This window comes from Mauremys reevesii, linkage group 1 (assembly GCF_016161935.1).
Source record: "Mauremys reevesii isolate NIE-2019 linkage group 1, ASM1616193v1, whole genome shotgun sequence".
Lineage (NCBI taxonomy): Eukaryota > Metazoa > Chordata > Testudines > Geoemydidae > Mauremys > Mauremys reevesii.
In genome coordinates, this window is record NC_052623.1 from 316,351,497 (window position 1) to 316,371,504 (window position 20,008).

Genomic DNA, 20,008 nt, shown 5'->3' on the forward strand with positions numbered 1-20,008 from the left:
CCTCTGCAGGGAGCCTCTTCTGTTGGATTAAAACTGTATGCAATGGCTTTGCACAAGCCCTATCCCCAGCAATGGGAACAGAGAGCATATTGGGGATGGATCAGGCATTGGGAGGATATATGGCTGGAGTGCATTGAACTATGGCTATTCTTTTATTCCTGGAAGCCATGGGAGCTGGAGCAAAAGTTAGAGTACTCCTATTCCACCTTACATTGAGTGGTGGGTAGGACTCAGAATAACCCCTTTCTACAGTGAGCACAAAGGCATCCCTGTGTCAGTCCCAGTGCCATTGTGTTTGAAAAGGCTTGGTTAGTGTAGTTTGTAATAAGGTAGCAGCTGTTTGATTCTCCTTCCCTAACACTGAAATATAAAAGTGGTCTTAAATCTGATTGTCTGTTATGGGACAGTGATGATAACATAATATAACCCTACTCTCTCCAACTGTGACAGAAAAATAAGTTAACTGTAGAGACAGTACTTGATATTTTTAGTGAAACTAGACAGTACATATAATACTGTCGACTATACAGAAGAGATATACAGTTTCTTTCAAATAGCTTACCAGATTCTCTTAATATATGAAGAAAAATATGTAGAAAGACCACTCTCAAACTTCTGTAATTGTACCTAGGAATTTAGAGCTAATAGCCAAAATAACAACAGTTAACAAAATGTGTTTTGAAGTAGGAGAGCTAAACACAGAACACAAAAGGTTGATATCACCAAATATCTTTGGTCAAACACAACCGTGGATACTGACTTGAAAAATGAGGCAATTAGGTTTTATTTAAGAAAAATAAACTGCTAGACAATGGGATCCTCGGACCTGCTCAGAAGAGCCAAAAAATAAATTAGGTCCATGCATATAATGTGTAGGAAAGAACAGATTTTACTGAATCAGGGAAAGACAATTGTATAGGAATATAATCCTGAAAAGTCAGAGTATATTTTAATACTCAGATGGCAAACTGCAAATGTGAATGGTCCAAACAGTCCCTCAGAGTCAGCATTGAGGGATCAGTAAATACACTTCCACACAAGGCCCAGAGTGTAGCTCCTCAGTCATTGGGCATAATCGGGAGGGTATGGAGGCAAAAGGTTCCAGCAGGAATAGATGGAGCCATTTGAGCTTTATAATTACTATTTAATAATACCCAGAGGTTCTGATCAAGATTGAGGCCCCATTGTGCTCAAACACAAAGGCACATGAGAGCCCTCCCGAGGAGAATACGGAGGGAACGTAGCCACTGCAACTCCCTGTGTGCTAGACAAAACCACTAGGTTCAGCCCATGGTAAGGGAACATGCAGATGCTGTAAATCTCCTGGAGATGGGGAGAAAGCATCTTTGACAATCCATCTGAATTTTACTGTCCCCAGCTTTCTTCTTAGTCTTCTTTAAGTCTTCACTTTTTTTCTGGTTTTTTTTCCTTTTTCTTGACTTTCTCCATCTTTCCTTCTTTCCTTGAAGATGATTGTGATCTAGGCTGTTTGCGTGTCCCTGTCAGACTCTTGGATCATTGCACCAGATGAGTCCTATTTAATACAATCACTATATTGATCATCTTGTGCTAAGAGTTAAAACCATAGGGCATTTTTATATGTTTTTTTCAGTAGGGGAAAGGAAAACGTCCCAACTCTTCTTGAAGAAGAACAGGGTTTCCTTAAGCAATTTTAGACATTACCAGCACTATTATTAACTTACTTGTTAAACATTGAGAGTGTGTTCAAGGCTCAGCTGATGTCTCCTCGACGTCCAGGAGCACATAGTCTGAACAATCTGGTGTTTAGCAAGAGACATAGTTAATACCTTAAACTCCAATAGCATTTCAGTATTCTGTTATAACCATTACAAGAAAAAACTAAATTTTATTTCTTGGCCATGCTTTTTGCAAATTTTGTCTTTCCTATCATACTGAAGTCTCAATGATGTCATCATGTTGCAGAAACAGTACTGGTCTGGAAAGCTGCTTCTTAGCTGCCAGTTTGCTGTTGCTGTCAGGTTGCTGATGTTGTTTTCTTGTAGAAGTCAGATGAGCTTAGAGGAGGGTGCTCTGAGTGCTGCTGAAGTTGAGAGATGGACACAGAACATTGCTTTTTTCTTTCTCAACTCAAAGAGATTTATACTTTTCTCTTTCCATAATCTCCCTGAAGGAGGAAGGCACACCTCTTCTTTGGGCTCCACGCAATTCAAATATCAGCTGCTGTCACCCTTGCATTGGCTCAACACCTTTGTGAGGTTGTCTTGTTAGCATTTTCATCTCATGAATATACAATCTGCTAATTCATATGCAGCGGGGTTCTAATTGCCTTTGTCCTTGTGGTGGGAAACTTCCCAGCACATCCTTAGAGTTTTAACTTTCTTCTATTCAGTCCATTTTCTGAGAGATCCCTTTAGCTCCATCATGGTTTAATAGGAGCTGAAATTCTGTTTCAGATGTGTCCAAACACTGTTATTTCCCATATAAAGGTCTTTTAGCTCACAAAATAGTCTGTTTAAACTGTAATAATTCTTATAGAAAGGCTTTAAACCAGAACCAACATTAAAGAAGTTATTGTCCTTACTTCTTACCAATACTTGGAGAGGGAAGGAGTTGCTTAAGCATTGCTAGATAACTAATTAATTTCCCAATTAATATAAATAAATTTATAATCAAATGGATTCTTACGTTAATAACCAGTCATAGCATCAAATGAATTTGCACATAAAACATCTTACTAGTCACATAACAGAGGTATCAAGCAGTTATTCTATGAGACTTGCATTTAAACACAAATTATTTGCAAATATCCATCTCAAAAGAAACATATACCAGCTTAAGCATTTTCACCATTAAGTGAAAACATTGGGTTAGACGTAACCAAAACACTTCCCAACTGTACACACATTCCTTAAAGTTAAATGAATGAAGGCTTTTTGAGTGCCTAAAAAATATCAATTTCAATAAGAATATTCCTACAGTTCTTTGTGTGGGTTTGAACTGCAGTTTTCTTTGCAAAGAGGAGGGAGCAAAAAAGCCCAGTTTTATTACTTCAGTTTATTGCTTCGGTTAATATATCCTAAACATTACTCCGCCTTATTTTTTTACATAATCTACCACTTACAAATTGCATTTACAATCTGCAATTAAAGATTTCTACCAAGTATGCTATACAAACATAATCACAGTAACTAACGTTTACATAGATCTTTCAAAACATAGTACAAAAGAAAAGAGTATAGAATGTTAAAGCAAAATAGAAGTTATAAACCAGCATTTCAGAGCCTTTGTAAATACCATTGGGCATAATAAACATAGTATTAACTTCTTTAACATTTTGGGCGGCTGACAGAAAGAACAGGCCTCCAGGAATTTCCTTCACTAGCTTGACATTCCATATAATTAAATAAGCAACTAACATAAGCATTTGAACTATCACATTCTCCAAGCATCATATGTATGAACACTACTGTAAATATCTTTCCAAAAAATCAATAAAAGCAAAAGCAAGTCTGTAATAACATAAAAGAATAAATTATGCTAATTTTATTAGTAACAATTTTTGCATCAGTTCTGAGGTCTTCCCACTAGACAGGTATCAAGTTATGTGCCATGTTCTAGGACTCAGCAATGAGTTATCAGGGTACCAGACTGAAGTCAGAAGTGCTATACTTACCATTTGCTTTGTAAATGGTTATCACATTTCCTGATCCATTGTTGCCTGATTTAGCAAACATTTTATAAAAAATATATATAGCTTGAATCATTACCCGAAAAACACTAGTTTTATTTATTTTGGCATAAAGCAAGTGTGAGTAAACCCGACTTCTTTGTGAAAGCTATGTGTAATACAAAAATCCCACTATTCACCTGCCCTGAGGTTTAATTAGTATACACCTTGTGTCAATTATTTGAACAAGGAAACACATGGAACTGATCCTCCTCTCATGTATGCTGAATAAATCAAGGGTTACCTAACTGAAGTCAGTGGAGTTATATCCTTGTAAAATAGGTGTAAGTGATAGGAAACTGAGGTCCCATAATAATGTAATCAGATGGGATATTAATTTGAGAGAGTACAGTCACTTTTCTTTATTGGGGTTTTCTATTGGTATTTGTTGGTTACATGTAAAAATAGAAACCCTACTCCAGCCTAAGCCTCATAAACTGGGGAAGATAGGAGTTTGGCTGCTTAAGCTCCATGGGGGGCCCAATCCAATACATATGCTAAAGTTAAATTCCCTCCTCTCTGCCAGCGGGGGAAAAAGGATTTGAACAGGGGCTCTACCCACCTCTCAGGAGGGTGCGTTAACCGCTAACCCATATCAGACTATCCCATTGCCCAGTGGGCAGAGCACTCTCCTGAGACATGGGAGATAATATTCAAATCCCCCCGCCCCCGGCAGAGATGGAGGAAATTGAACCTGGGTTTCCCATATCCCAGGTGAGATCTCTAACCTCTGGGTTAAAAGTTATACTGTGGACATCACTGGCACCACCTCCTCCCCCTCCTCCCCCCATTTTGTATGGAATGAGGCAGGTGCCTAACTCATTCCCAAAAGAAATGCCCTGGGTGCCTAAGCCTCCTGATTCCAGGTGGCTGGTTCCCATGCATGGATCGCTAAGCAGAAATAGGTGCTTGTCTCCCAGGAGTGGGGTTTAGGACACACCTCTCTTATCAGCATCTCCCATTGTCTAGCTTAGCTGGCTTCATACGCAGTGCACTGGCTTTTGTGGCTTGCCTTCTTAGGCACCTATATCTCCCTGTTCATTGTGTAGGCAGCCTAGGTGCCTAACTCAGGCTTTGTGGATCACAGTGGTGTTCCTGTGATTTGCTAGGCACCTAAAAGTTAGGTACTGTGACGGTCAGCATTGCAACTCCTAATCCCTTTGTGAATCCCACCCTAACATCTTTGAAAAAAAGTGGGGGATTCTCAAAAAAAAAAAGTGCTTGTCACCCTCACCAACAGATATTACCTCACCCACTTTGTCTCTCTAAGGAAAAAAATATTGAATCAACAGAAAGGGATGGCAATGTTTCTGGTGACTCTGCAGAGTATTTGAACAGAGTTTAACCATACCAACAAAGTGGTTCTTGGATGTTTCTATAGACAGTTAACACAGTTTGAAGGGTCACATCAAGAAACATTTTTGCAGATAAATTAGGATTGTTTGTTTAAAATAAAAGGCAACACTTTAGTCATAAAGGATTGCAATTACTGTACCAAAAAGGAGACAAACAACAGTGAATTTCTTATGGACCACGTTGCTCCCACTGAATTTTATCTACAGTATCTCTAAAAAGCCTATCACTTTGGTGCAATTCTATAGCATTTCTGAGGATTTAGTGATTTTAATATCACGTTTGAAGTGCTAATGGATGTCTGCATAAAGGGCAAGAACATAAAGATATGGACTTCAGAAAATCAGGCTTTCAAAGAATATGAAAGTTAAAGGAAACCAGCAGGTATTCAATTATATATGTGAAATCTAAACTGAAAAGTGGAAAGCACTTTGGGGACTACCAACAAAATTAGTCAGTAATCACAAACAAAAGAGGAAAGTGTCACAAAACCTTAATACCACACAGAGAAGGCATTTAAATAATAGAAGTAAAGTGGGAGGAAGGAAGATTAGAGGGAGGTTGTAACAAGCAAAGAAGATACAGAAAAACAATATAAATTAAACTGTAGAAAAAACTGAAAAACAGCAGATTTCAGAAAATAGCTCAAATATTCCCATTAGGGACACAAGTAAAAGCAATCATAGAGCCTGTCATAGGTCTCACCCCCACTCTGAACTTTAGGGTACAGATGTGGGGACCTGCATGGACACTTCTAAGCTTAATTACCAGCTTAGATCTGGTATCGCTGCCACCATTCACAAGCACTCCCTTCCTTGGGTAGCCTTAAGAAACTTCACCAATTCCCTGGTGAACACAGACCCAAACCCCTTGGATCTTAAAACAAGGAGAAATTAACCATCCCCCTTCCTTTCTCCCACCAACTCCCGGTGGATCCAGATCCAACCCCCTTGGATCTAAAAAACAAGGAAAAATCAATCAGGTATTAAGAAAAAGCCTTTTAATTAAAGAAAAGAAAGGTATAAGAAAACCCTCTGGGAAAGATTAGCATATCAGCTACTCTCACAGACAACAGATTCAAAACACAGAGGATGTTCCCCGGGCAAAACTTTAATACACACAAGAATACCCAAATTTGATAATTCCCTTAATGGTACCAAGACAAGTTACAAAGAAAATAAACATAAACCTATTTATTCCTTTCTAAAACTTACTACTCTGATAAGAGGCTGGTTCCTTGATCTTTTTCACTCTGGCTGAAACTGAAAACTAAACAAAGGAAAAAACCCTCCTTCCTTTTGAAACATCTTGTTCCCCCATTGGTTCCTCTGGTCAGGTGTCAGCTAGGCTAGGTGAACTTCTTAACCCTTTACAGATAAAAGAGGCATTAACCCTTAACTGTCTGTTTATGACAGAGCCAATTAAAATTATGATGATTTATAATAGCACCTAGAGACCTAATTTAGGAATTCGGAGCTTCATTGTGGTAGGCACCTTACAGATGTAAAAAAGGAAGACAGTGCCTGCCTCAAAAAATGTATCTTCTTGGTTTATTCAAGTCGCAACAGGAGAAAACAGATGATAGTGGGAAAGTAAAGGATCAGCATAACTGAAATGAAAACATTTTTCATGGTAACCAGTAGTCACTAGGGTTGCCAAACCCCCGACCCCCACCACCCCTGGTTTTGCCGGAATCGGGCTCTATCTCCTGGAGGTTACTGAAGTCAAGCCGGGAGATTTTAGGCCACTAAAAGTCCGGTGGTGAAGCAGGGCTAAGGCAGGCTCCCTGCCTGCCCTGGCCCCGTGCTGCTCTCAGAAGTGGGTGGCACGTCCCTGCAGCCCCTGGGTAGGGGTCAGGGGGTATCCGCGCACTGCCCCCGCCCTGAGCGCCGACTCTGCAGCTCCCATTGGCTGGGAACTGCAGTGGGGGCAGTGCCTGCAGGCAGGGGCAGTGCGCAGAGCCCCCTTACCCCCCACCACAGGAGCAACAGGGATGTGCCATTCTGGGAGCAGCACAGGGCCAGGGCAGGCATGGAGCCTGCCTTAGCCCTGCTGTGCTGTGGACCAGGAGCCACCTGAGGTAAGCACCACCTGTCCAGAGCCAGCAACCCTCGTCCCCTCCTGCACCTCAACCCCCTGCCCTAGCCCTGAGCTCCCTCCCACACCCAAACTCCCCTCCCAGAGCTTGCATCCCACACCCCCTTCTGCACCCCAACCCTCTGCCCCAGGCTCAGCCCAGAGCCCTCTCCCACACTCTGAACCCGTCGGCCCCAGCCCAGAGCCCACACCCCCTCCCGCACTCCATCCCCCTGCTCCAGCCCGGTTAAAGTGAGTGAGGGTGGGGAAGGGTAGCTAGGAGCTGTGTGCAGGCAGAGGGGTAGCTCAGGGTGCAGAGAGAGGGGCTCTAGGGGCTATGTGAAGGCAGGGGGTAGCTCAGGGTGGGCATAGCTCAAGGTGTAGGGGGGGTGGCTAGGAGCTGTGTGTGGGCAGGGGGTAGCTCAGGGTGCAGGGAGGAGGGTAGCTAGGAGCTGTGTGGGGGGCAGAGGGTAGCTCAGGGTGGAGGGAAAGGGGTTCTAGGGGCTGTGTGCAGGCAGAGGGGTAGCTCAGGGTGCAGGTTGGCTAGGAGCTGTGTGGGGGGCAGAGGGTAGCTCAGGGTGGAGGGAAAGGGGTTCTAGGGGCTGTGTGCAGGCAGGGGGCTGGCTCAGGGTGGGCGTAGCTCAGGCTGTAGGGGCTGTGTGCTGGGAGGACTCCCCTGCGGTCCCTGTTCCAGAGGGGTCTGCCAGCCACAGAGCTGGGTCTCCCCACCCAGGGGGCTCCTACTGGCTGCCTCTGTGGGAGCAAAGGGGCCTGGGAGCTGAAGAGCAGCTTCAACCTGGAGCACCAGCAGGAGAGGAGGACATGCTGCTGCTGTCTGCTCCACGGCACCGCCTCCGACCTGGCCAGAAGGAGATGCAGGGGGAGGTGTGGAGCTGGCCCCAGCACTGCCGTGATCTTGCACTGCAGTTTGGGTGGGGGGCAATGCCCTCCATATCCCCAACTCTGCCCACAGGCTCAGGACTTCTGCCCCACAGGGAACAGTAGGGCTCAGGGATTCAGCCCCATGAGGGGTGCCGGAGGTCAGGCCTTTAGCCCCTTGCCTCCCAGCTTCAGCCCCGTGGGAGGTGCTGGGGATCGGAACTTCAGCCACAGAGTCCCACAGCCCCCTTGAAAGGGCTTCTGGACCCCCTGTTGAGAACCGCTGGGTAAGAGACTGATTGAGACAGGTTAGGGTTGAGTTCAAGCAACCTGAAGATTTAAGTTTTTGTATTTGTCATAGTTTTTAGTTTAAGATAGGATATTTTAAAAGGGGATCTAAAAAGGAGAAGATATGCTGTAGAATAAGTCCTCCAGGAAGTGCAGATATGCCACACTTCCTGTACCAGGGGTTCTCAAACTTCATTGCACCGCAACTCCCTTCTGACAACAAAAATTACTACATGATCCCAGGATGGGGGACCAAAGCCTCAGCCTGCCAAGCTCCACTGCCCCAAGTGTGGGGCGGGACAAAGCTCAAGCCCAAGGGCTTCAGCTCCAAGCAGGGGGGCCTGTAACCTGATCCCTACCAGGCTTCGACCCTGCGCAGTTGGGTTTGGGTTTTGGCTCTGGCGACCCCATTAAAATGGGGTCCTGACCCACTTTGGGGTCCCAACCCACAGCTTGAGAACCACTGCTTTATAAATAGTCTTTGGTTTCCTAGAACACGCTTCCTCTGCTAGACCACAAAGAAGGAAGCCCAGAACCAGGCAGTTTTAGGCAGCAGCTACACTGAATAGTAGAAAGTTCTATTACCTCATTTCTGTACCTAGTTCTTGTTCATAATAAAGAATGTATCTTGAAACCGGTCTGCTCATCTTCAAAGTACTTCAAGGAAAATGGGAGAGTGGTAGAAGGAAAATATATAAGCCCTAGGCGTGGTTAATTGAAGCACCTGTAGTCAATTAAGGCCCTGTCAGGAACCTAATAAAACCCCCTACTTCAGGCAGTCGGCGAGGTGGAGGAAGGAGAGAAGATTAGAGCTTAGAGGTGTGTTGTGAGATTTGAAAGATCACAAACTTGAAGTAAGGGAGATCCTGCCCCAGCAGGGGAAAGAGACTCCCTCCTCCAGTGTCTAAGGCCTGAAGGTACTGCACCCAAGGGGGAAAAGTGTAAGAACCTGCAGGGGTTGAGAGGGTCTGGAGCTCAGAGGAGCAAAACCAGACTCCTTCCCTGCTTCCGTCCTCTGCCACCTTCCTGGGCTACTAGCGGGAACCTTAGTGCCTCAGGAGCAGGGGCAAGGGTTAGCATCTTAGCACCTCCCCTCCCCCCTATATGGACCTATGCTTTAGCTAATCACCATCTATCTAGGTGAAAGGTCACACATACATGTATGCTAACTTTGCCTTAGCTCACAATACAGGATGTGGCCTGCAGGTCCCTTTTTATTACAGCCAAAATATACTCTAATGAAGACGTATTATAATAAAACAAATAATCAAACCCATAAGAAACTTATAAGAAAAAGTATATCAGCCAGCAAGCCTTAGATCTATCTCATGTACCTGTTGTGTACATCAGTTTGTTGACAGGACACTTCTGTGGTTGAATTATGTACCTGTGGTCAGAACTTCCCATTAAACTCTATTTTCAGCTCCCCAAAAACTTGGGGGTTTCCATTGGGCCATTTATCTGTTCAAAGTTCACAGACCTCAAGCTTATGCTAACTTGCTGAAGCTAATGTCTTACAGGGTAGAGACCTGTAGGTTTCTTGCATTAGTGCTGAATATACTGCAAAGCAGAATATAATGCAAACCAGTACATATAATAAAGGGAAGCTAGTGTTGGTGTCACTAGGCATAAATATAGGTAACTCGGGAGGATGGCTTTGGGCCTATGTGACCCAAAGTACCTTTATGTAAAGTGCTTTTGTTAGCCTTGCTAAACTTTTGTAACCTTTTGTGTTATGTGCTAATTACTGGCAGTGGCAAGGTTGCTTAATACTAGATGTAGCCAACACTAAATAAGATAGGCGGAAAGCAGGTGCTGTAATTAAAGTTATATGCATGAGAACGTAGCCCCCACGGTGGGAAAGTACAGATAACTGATCACAGAAGAGTTGCTAACGAGCTAAGGTGGTTTTTTGCCAAGTATGACTTAACTGCTTCATGTGATTGCTATTGCAAAGTGTATTTGCTGCATGGGAATGAAAGGTGGGGGGAGAGGAGGAGTGTGAGGAGTAATGGGAATGCTTAGTTGAAATCATGTATAAAAAGAGAGAGAGCTGTTTTGTATCTGTGTGCAGGATTTGAGAATGCTTTTCTCCCTGGCACCTTTTGGGGCTCAAATAAACCTGGTTTTGCTTCTCCACCCTGGTGTGATAATTAGTGCGACGCACACCGGGCAACGAACCCTGCTGTTGCTCCGCCTCGGGCTCTTTGAGCCGGCAACACTAGCCCACTCGGCTACACACTGGAGAAACATCCAACCTTTTAAGAGAACTCTCATGCAATCTTTATTTTCCATGCAGCGTAAACAAGATCTTAGGTTTTAAATTTAAGACCCACACTCAGTAAACTACATGGAACTGAATATATTCAGTTTGGAAGGATGAAAATTTAACCTGTGTTTCCAGGGAGCACATATTTCACAGCTTATGCAATGATCCTGAAAGATCTTGCAGGACCCATTGTTCTCCCTTCCATTCCTTACAAGTATATCTCTCCATTTATCAGAGCTGGGGGGAGGGATAGCTCAGTGGTTTGAGCACTGGTCTGCTAAACCTAGGGTTAGGAATTCAGTCTCTGAGAGGACCCTTTAAGGAAAAAATCTGTCTGGGGATTGGTCCTATTTTGAGCTGGAGGTTGGACTAGATGACCTCCTAAGGTCCCTTCTAGCCCTGATATTGTATGAAACAATTAATATTGGACTAAATGCAGGATTAGTGAGAACAGGTTCAAATCCCTTCAAAGTCAACAGAGCTTCACCTGCCTACATCAGGTCTGAATATGCTACATAAATGATTAACAGGCTTGTACTTTATCCAGCAGAGGTAGGTGGAGAAAACTGATCTAGACACCTTTAAATAAATAATAGACATGTAAAATACACCTGCAGGAAGGGTTCAAGTGTGGAACAGGCTTGCTAAACTAGGTTTACAAATATAAGTTATAAGAGAAACTAAGCTCAGTGAAATTAGTATGCTTGCAGACCTGAGTGAAATTTGGTTGTTACAGACAGCTTTTAAACATGGCATAAGACAGCAGCAACTGGTAGCACACCATTCTAGTTCAAAGACTGTCAACATAACCATTATATTAAACCTGTACTTTAAAGATTTTAGTGTTTCTGCAGCTTCAGACTTCATCAGGCTGGAATGTAGCCTGTCAGCCTGAGAAGCCTTAAATACCTATATTTAGCTGTATGTCACTTTTGATTTAGGAACTGGCAAAACACTAAATTCTTGGGATTTCAGGCACTTATTTGGCAATGTCTAGACCAAAAGCATCTCAGTTTTGAAAGCTAAAATTTTATCTTTATAAATCTTACTACTTTTAAAAAATTGTTTAGATAGTTAAGAAGTTTATATGATAGCTCCAAACATTCAATGAAGCTATTTTGCATAACACTTTTCCATGCACCAGTGCTACGTTGAAACCTTGATAGGCAGAGTATTTATTCTCATTTCTTCTGATTTCATTTCATGGCTGTTCCTAACTGAATTGTTCTAAAAATTAATGGCTTGATTACATAAGACAAGATCTAGATGATGACATATTTTTAAATTAGCGGGTGGGCAAGGCATGTTCCTACCATCTCCTTTTTTTCCCCAATGTCCTTTATGACATCCGGCACCCTTGACTGGGGTACCTGCAACAAGCATTTCATGCACTTTCCACAACACAGGGATTGCTCATTTGATGGACCTTGCTCAACTCCATGGGGGAGAGAAATAGTGTTTCTTGTATGCCTCTCTACAACACGCAGAGGCGTCTCACAATCTCCTCCTAACCCTTCATTGCAATGAATACAAGACTAAGCTCTTATCAGACAGCAAAGTCCTGTTGAAAAGAATGAAATGTTCTTCCTATTCCCTTGTCCACAATTGCAGAATGCTCTACCTGCAGCAATGCTAATGGGCTCCATTGTGCAGGATGGTGACAGGATACGAAATGCTATACAGGGGTACATACGTTGGAGCTCAGCTCCACAGGGGGCTCGCAAAATGCTTCCATGTAACAGGGATATGTAGGCAGGGCAGATTGGGCAAGGGTTAGGGCTGGAGAATCCACTGTTCCACAAATCCACCAATTATTCTACTCCATCGAAGGGAAGATGCAGGTGCCAAAGATGCTCTTCCAGCTCTGAAGGAGAATACAGAGTGGATCTGCTGCTACTCAATAGTCCCTGAGGAATTCCCCAATGTAGTCTTCTCATTCTATGCAGTAGGCAGGATTTTGGCCAATAAGAACAGTATACAGTACTACTGTATCTATTCTACCCTTCCTAATCTTTGTATTGGCTTCCACTCCTCTTCCACATAGTGTTCACACTTCCCCTCCTTGATTTCAAATAACTGCATAACTCTGCCTATGTCTTCATCTCCCTCTAAATCCCATCCTACTGCCTATGTGCTGCCCAAACACCTATGCTGCTTTAATGGCTCTTTGTCTCCTTCATATACATCCAACCTTTATGCCTGATAGACTCCTAAATAATTTACACCAAGCTCCTTTTCTCTCATCCTTCAAAAAAAAGTCTAAAACCAGCCTGTGCTGTAAAACATTCCAGCTACAGAGAACGCACACCACTTCATTTATATTCTAACAGACCAGTTCATAGTATGTTTGTTCACTAGAGCTGGTTTTAAAAAAAATATTTTGTTGAAATTTTGAAAAAGTCTGATTTAGGAGGCACCCTGGCAGTCTGTTGGATAGAATCAGAAGGCTGAGCTGTGTGTCATTTGTAGTATGGTGCTAAAAGCCTAGGTCTTAGCCAAGAAATTACTTATATGAAAATCTTGACCTGTATACATACTCTTTTGTCAATGTCATTCACCCAAGACTAGGTCTCCGTGGACCAGAATGGGGAAAAATAAGGAGGCCCTGCAGAGTCTACAGCCATTTCTAGGAATTAATTCAAACTGATGGACATATTTGTTTTTTCACTTAAGGTTTCTGAATAGAACCAGAAATTTCAGAACAAATACCATTAGTAATAGCTGTTTTCATGGTACTGTTTTTCCACTGGGGACCTGAAGCAAAAGTGCCACAAGAGAGCAAGGCTATCTTCATGGGACTTACAGTCCAATGTGGAAGGTTCCAGAAGTTTAAATAATTGTATCCAAATGTTGAGTGCTTGGTGACTAACTGTAATGATTTTCAATGACTTCTGAGAAATGAATCTGTATCTATGAGCAGTGGCATTAATAACAATTTCAGGGAGCTTCAAACGTAAAAGTTTCATTTCAAAAGTAGATATCAGTCCTGCTAAGTTAAAGTGGCTTCAAAATGTATTCAAGCATCTTCCATCCATCTTGGCAACTGCCTTCCTAGTACCATTTAACAATTTTATTACGAGATATTTTAATAGTGCTTGTAATGCTGCAAAATCACATTGGCTCTTATTTCACTACCAGGGTTGTAATTTTCTGCCACTATTCACTGGTTCAATTAGATCCCCACTATATATAATAACTGTATCTATGCACCTGAGAAGCATCAGGGAAACTAAGTACAGATATCCTATTCTTTGATAGTTGCTTTCCAATTTACTGATTGTTGAGCACAGTTTAGTCCAGCACTTAGCTTTCTGGAATTAGATTCAGCAAGTGAGAGAAAATGGCGTTTGTTATGCTTGGTGAATCGGGATGAAGCAGCAACAACCAAACATGTTTTAATTTGACCTATAATAGAAAGACACCATTATAGATCTCCAAATAAAACAAAAATAATAATGAGCCAAATGCAGAAGGTGCATCTGCGCCCACGTAAGAGCTAGATGTAGCAGAAAGACGTGTTTCTGCTGCATTAGTTGGCCAGGCACTAATGGACATACCATGCAGAGGCATTCTGCAATACTAAGCACACTATGGAAGGGTGGGGAATGAGGAATTTTCTGATTGCTAAATTCCGTGTCCATGCATAATATCTGCAATACCTAGTACACTAAAGTAACTGATTATGCGCCAGCTGGGGCTATTTTAAGGTCCTGAGATACATGGGGGGGGTGATGATTCCTTTAGAGGTATTTGCTCAATGTAAAAGCTCTTGTACTCTGTTTTGAGTAAATAAGACAGTTCATCTGCTGTTTTAAAAATTCCCTGGATTCACTCCTCTCTCATCTCAGATCATCTCTTCTCCCACCTGCTCACTCCCTCAGCTCCTCTCATCTAGAACTATTCATTGTGCTCTCGCATGACTCTCAAAATCTGAGGGTGGTGGTAATCCCTCGCTGGTCCCATTTACTGAGCTAGAGGTCACTCTCATTCACTTCCTCTTTGTACATCTCATTTTAAGATTCCCCAGATGCTTGATTCTCAGTAAAAGCTTTTTCTGTCAGTTAGCATGAAAAACACTAAGTGAAAAACTGTGTACATTAAAGTAACTGGTAAATAACAAAAAATGGTAATGTGGTGTTCTCCCTTAATGCATTTTCCAGAGCTTTAGTGTTAAAGATACTACATACAGTAAAATAATGTAATGTAATAATTTTTGTCACAAGAGACAAAGATTCTATTATCTTTATCCTTTAAGAAAAAAATCAAAAGCTTTTTAGCTGCAGAATGTGAGATAAATCTGACAGAATTTCCACCCAAAAAATTGTGAGTTTTCCCTCTCTCCTCCCTGTTTTTCATTGAAATTTTAAACTTTTCAGAATTTTCCAACCAGCTCTGCTGCTATCTTGGGACTTTTGCATGTGGGTAGGTGAATCTGACAGTACACAGTTTAACCAAATTCACTTTAGATTTTTCAAGATAAAACCTTGGTTGTATAGGCAGGTGAGAACAGGAACTCTGAAAATGGGGTCTCAACCCTGGGTCAATGAGTAGGTGGATTTCTGAACACCTAGGGAGCCCCATTGGCTTCATAATCCTTCACACAATGAATTACAGGATTGAAGCATGGGGTAGTGAGTTGATTGTGGTCAGAGCAATGAGTGGGTGTCACAAGTTCCATGATTTTGCTATGTTTTAGGAGGAAACATAGCTGGTTGAAGAGTAGTTTGGGCCATGCTCAGTGGAGAAGAATATAGATCAGTTCTCTCATATCTGACTTCCTGTATGGCTGCCTGACAGAGCTGGAAGCACTGGGATAGTGGTATAAAAGTGTAGCAACCTGCATGGAACTTGGAGGGAGGAGCACAGATTGCAGAAGGGAAGAGTCTGGAGGTTGCATCAGGAAGTCAGTCTGTGTGCACATGGCTGGAATACTGGCTGCAGTTGCAGCACTTCTGTAAATATTTCTTTTTTAAAAAAGCCAGTTTAGTTTTAGAAACATACTATCTTTTCCTGATACTACTCTGCATGTGGTATATGAAATATAAAGCACTTTTTATAGAAAAAAAAATTAAATAATATAACCCCTTACTTTTGGCTATTTTCAGTATAATTTTGTCAATTTGAGGATGGTGGGGTTTTCATGAATATTCACATTGTTTACAGTGACAAACAAATCATATTAATAAAGACGTGGGGCATTTCTCTCTTTTCTGTATTGCACTGTCAATGTTACTGTTCTTAACACCATGCGCACTATACTCTGAATCAGAGATATTGAATCATACATGTAAAGAGAGTGATTTCCCAGCAGTCCACTCATCTTCCAGTGAGAAGGCCTGCTCTTCTCCATTCCTGTGACACTCAATCTTTGTTGGAAAATTGGGGGAATGAAAAAGAAGGGCAAGCATCCTGTAAAAATGTATTTTGGCACATGAAAGAGCATCAGACTAATATTTCTGAACTTAAACTCAGGCAGCTTGGTGCTTAACAAGATAACCATCTTCAAAGATTTACTCTCCTTCATCACCGAGGGTTTCAAGGAAGCACTCTGCCTCTTCCCCTGTGTGCTGCTTCTCTCAGTAATGATATTGTATACTTCAAATGAAGGGTATAGCACACCCCATGCTAGATCTGATGGACAGCATAGCTGGCAAATGCCATGAGGGCCACATTCTGCTGCTAATGTAATCAAAGGACTGAGTTCCCAGGCTGTTGATTTCTGTGAGTGATAATTAAAGAAGCAGCCTCTTCCTGACCACACTGCTGTTCTTCCAGCCTCCTCCCACCCTACTCGCCCTGCAGTACCCTCTTCTCTCCAAACCCACCAGCTCAATGTAACAGTAATCACTGCACTCAGTGGATACTGAGCCACTTCATCACCCCTTCTCTCCAGCATACATGGGGTAAGAGGAGAAATAGAGTGTCGCTTGAAAAGCAGGGCCACCCAGAGGGGGGCAAGAGGGGCAATTTGCCCCAGGCCCCGAGCCCCACAGGGGCCCCCACGAGAGTTTTTCGGGGCCCCTGGAGCGGGGTCCTTCACTCGCTCCGGGGGCCCCGGAAAACTCTTGCGGGGCCGGGCGCAGGAGCTTCTTCGCTCCCGGTCTTCGCCGGCGGGGGGTCCTTCCGCTCCGGGGCGGAAGGACCCCCCGCTGGCGAATTACCACCGAAGACAGAGCGGGACCCGCCGCTGAAGTTCAGCTCGGTCTTCGACGGTAATTCGGCGGCGGGGGGCCCTTCCCTTCCGGGACCCGCCGCCGAAGTGCCCCGAAGACCCGCAGTGGGGGCCCCCCACCACCGAATTACCGCCGAAGACCGGGCTGCACTTCGGCAGCGGGTCCCACTTTGGCGGTAATTTGGCGGACGGGGGGGCCCCGCCGCGGGTCTTCAGGGTACTTCGGCGGCGGGTCCCGGAACGGAAGGGCCCCCTGCCGCCGAAGACCCCAGGCCCCCGGAATCCTCTGGGTGGCCCTGTTGAAAAGCTCCAGCCTTGGGAAATACAGAGCTCTGTAGGATGTGTTGGTAAAATGAGATTAGAGAGATTAGAGCAGGGGTAGGCAACCTATGGCACGTGCGCCGAAGGCGGCACACGAGCTGATTTTCAGCGGCACTCGCACTGCCAGGGTCCTGGCCACCAATCCGGGGGGCTCTGCATTTTAATTTAATTTTAAATGAAGCTTCTTAAACATTTTAAAAACCTTATTTACTTTACATACAACAATAGTTTAGTTATATATTATAGATTTATAGAAAGAGACCTTCTACAAACATTAAAATGTATTGCTGTCACGTGAAACCTTAAATTAGAGTGAATAAATGAAGACTCAGCACACTGCTTCTGAAAGGTTGCTGACCCCTGGATTACAGCATGGGGTTGCATCCCTATCCATCCTGGCTAATGGCCATTGATGGACTTATCCTCCAGGAATTTATCTAGTTCTTTTTTAAACCCTGTTATAGTTTTGGCCTTCACAACATCCCATGGCAATGAGTTTACAGCTTGACTGTGCAAGGTGTGAAGTACCTCCTTTTGTCTGTTTTAAACCTGCTGCCTATTAATTTCATTGGGTGACCCCTAGTTCTTGTGTTATGTGAAGGAGTAAATTACATTTCCTTTCTCCATAACAGTCAACCTTTTATAGACCTCTATCACAGCATTTCTCAAACTGGAGTCTGTGGATCGAAGGTACTCCAGGGGGTCCGCAGGCCCTGCTGATCAACTCCTTCCCCTCCCTCCCAGTGCCTCCTGCTGTTCCCTAGTGTGCAGGAGGCACTGGGAGGGAGGGAGGGGAAGGAATGGGAATGGGGCACAGTCACGGGAGGGGGTGGAATCATGTCCAGACCCGCCGGGAAACAGCTGTTCCCCAGCATGCAGGAGGTGTTGTCAGGCGTGGGGATGGGGCATGCTTGGGGAGGGGGTGGAAAGAGATGGGGAAGGGGGGGCGGGGTGGAGTGGGGCAGGAAGAGGTGGGGTGGGGCCTTGAGGGAAGGGGTGGAGGGGGGTGGGGCCTGGGTCTGAGCAGAGGGCTTGGGGATCCATGAAAAAATGTTAAATAAAAATGGAGGTCCTCAGGTTGCTAAAGTTTGAGAACCACTGCTCTATCATATCCCCCTTAGTCCTCTCTTTTTCAAGCTGAAAAGTACCAGTCTTTTTAATCTCTCCTCATATGGAGGCTATTCCATACCCTAATCATTTTTATTGTCCTTTGTCCTTCCAATTCCAATACATCTTTTCTGAGATGTGGTGATCAGATCTGGAAGCAGCATGCAAGATGTGGATGTACCATGTATTTATATAGAGGCATTATGAAATTTTCTGTCTTATTTATCCCTTGCCTAATGGTTCCTAACATTCTGTTCACTTTTTTTATAAAGCCACTGCACATAACGCAGATGTTTTCAACCCACCACAATTTGTGTCTCTGTGTTTATAATAGCCCCACAAATGATTCTCATAAACTTAGCTACATTTTGGGGCTGTTCAAAAGATATTACCCAGAGTGCTTGTGTCTGCTGGTCCAGCCCCAGGAAGGACATCAATGAGCTTTCTCTTTTTTTAAGGTCCTCAGTTCAACCCTTGCTGTGTCAACCAGAACAGCAGCTGTCCCACTTCCTCTCCAAACAACCAGATTCATGAGGGCTTTCTAAACATTACATAAAGGACCAACAATATTTCCCCTCCCCTATTCTTTCCAATTGTTTAATTATAGCTACTTGTTGAGTTGCCTTGATTAGATTATGAGCTCTTCTAAATGGTGGCTGTCTTAGAATCATAGCCCTGGTCTACATTGGAGGGGGGGAGGGGGTGGGGGGAATTGATCTAAGTTAAGCAACTTCAGCTACATGAATAATATAGCTGAAGTCAACATGCTTAGATCGACTTACCATGGTGTCTTCACCACAGTGAGTCAACTGCTGCCGCTCCCCCCTCAACTCTGCCTGTGCCTCTCGCCGAGCTGGAGTACAGGAGTTGATGGGAGAGTGCTCGGGGGTAAATTTTTCATGTCTAGACTAGATATGATAAATAAATCCCCACTGGATCGATCACTGCCCGCCGATCCGGCTAGTAGTGAAGACATGCCCATAGAATCACAGGATTAGAAGGGGCTGCAAGGGTCATCTAGTCTAACCCCTTGCCACAATGCAGGATTTGTTGTGGCTAAACCATCCAAGACATATGGTTATCCAGGGTCCTTTTGGAAACCTCCAGGTGTTACCAATACTTCCCTGGGCACTTTGTTCTATTGCCCCACTGTTCTTTTAGTCTCTTTGTACTACACCTAGCCAATGAGGCACTACTCCTACTTGGGGGATCTACATGATACTCTAGTATATTTAATTAATAAAAATGATTGCAGAAGCACAAAATGAGCTGAACAGCTAAGGAGAGCTTTTCTCCCATAGTCCCATGCTGCAGAATTTCTGCCGGAGAGGCAGTCTGAGTCCACATGAGACTTGTATACAAATACACACAAGCAATATTTAATAATGCTAAGGAATTAATCAAAATATTTTTAGAATTTAACTTTCAGGCTCCAAATCAAACATTTGTAGAATCCCTATTTAAAAGAATTTGTCAAACAAGCATCTGGCATCTGAAATTAGGTACAGTCAGCAAATCACTCAAATTTAAAAATAGCCTAAAATTTAACCTAACCTCTAATAACATGATGATCTAATGAAAGTTCATGAGCTTCACTGATATTCAATGATGGCAGGAAATACATTTACAGTAAATGTGATAAAAGACTAATTAAGCTAAAAGATACCCTTTTAAGCCTTAATTAGAAGATGGGTATGCAGTGTTAAAGGCACTTAGAGAGCTGCTAAAAACATTTTACCTATTTATACATGGAGGGAAAAAATGGTGCAACAAGCATTATACCAAATGCTAAAATGATAAATTTGGACTTTGGGGAGAAGCCTGAATAAATAAT

At 43.4% G+C, this 20,008-nt stretch overlaps 1 long non-coding RNA gene across 1 annotated transcript; it reads right to left on the reverse strand.

Annotated features, from left to right (window-relative positions):
- Positions 1–695: 695 nt before the first annotated feature.
- LOC120396117 lies at positions 696–8,976 on the reverse strand. Its single transcript, XR_005592998.1, has 3 exons — positions 8,891–8,976; positions 1,704–1,778; positions 696–1,534 (listed from the first exon to the last, which is right to left on the reverse strand). It is a non-coding gene; the product is annotated as an uncharacterized LOC120396117 (long non-coding RNA).
- Between the last annotated feature and the right edge of the window lie 11,032 nt (positions 8,977–20,008).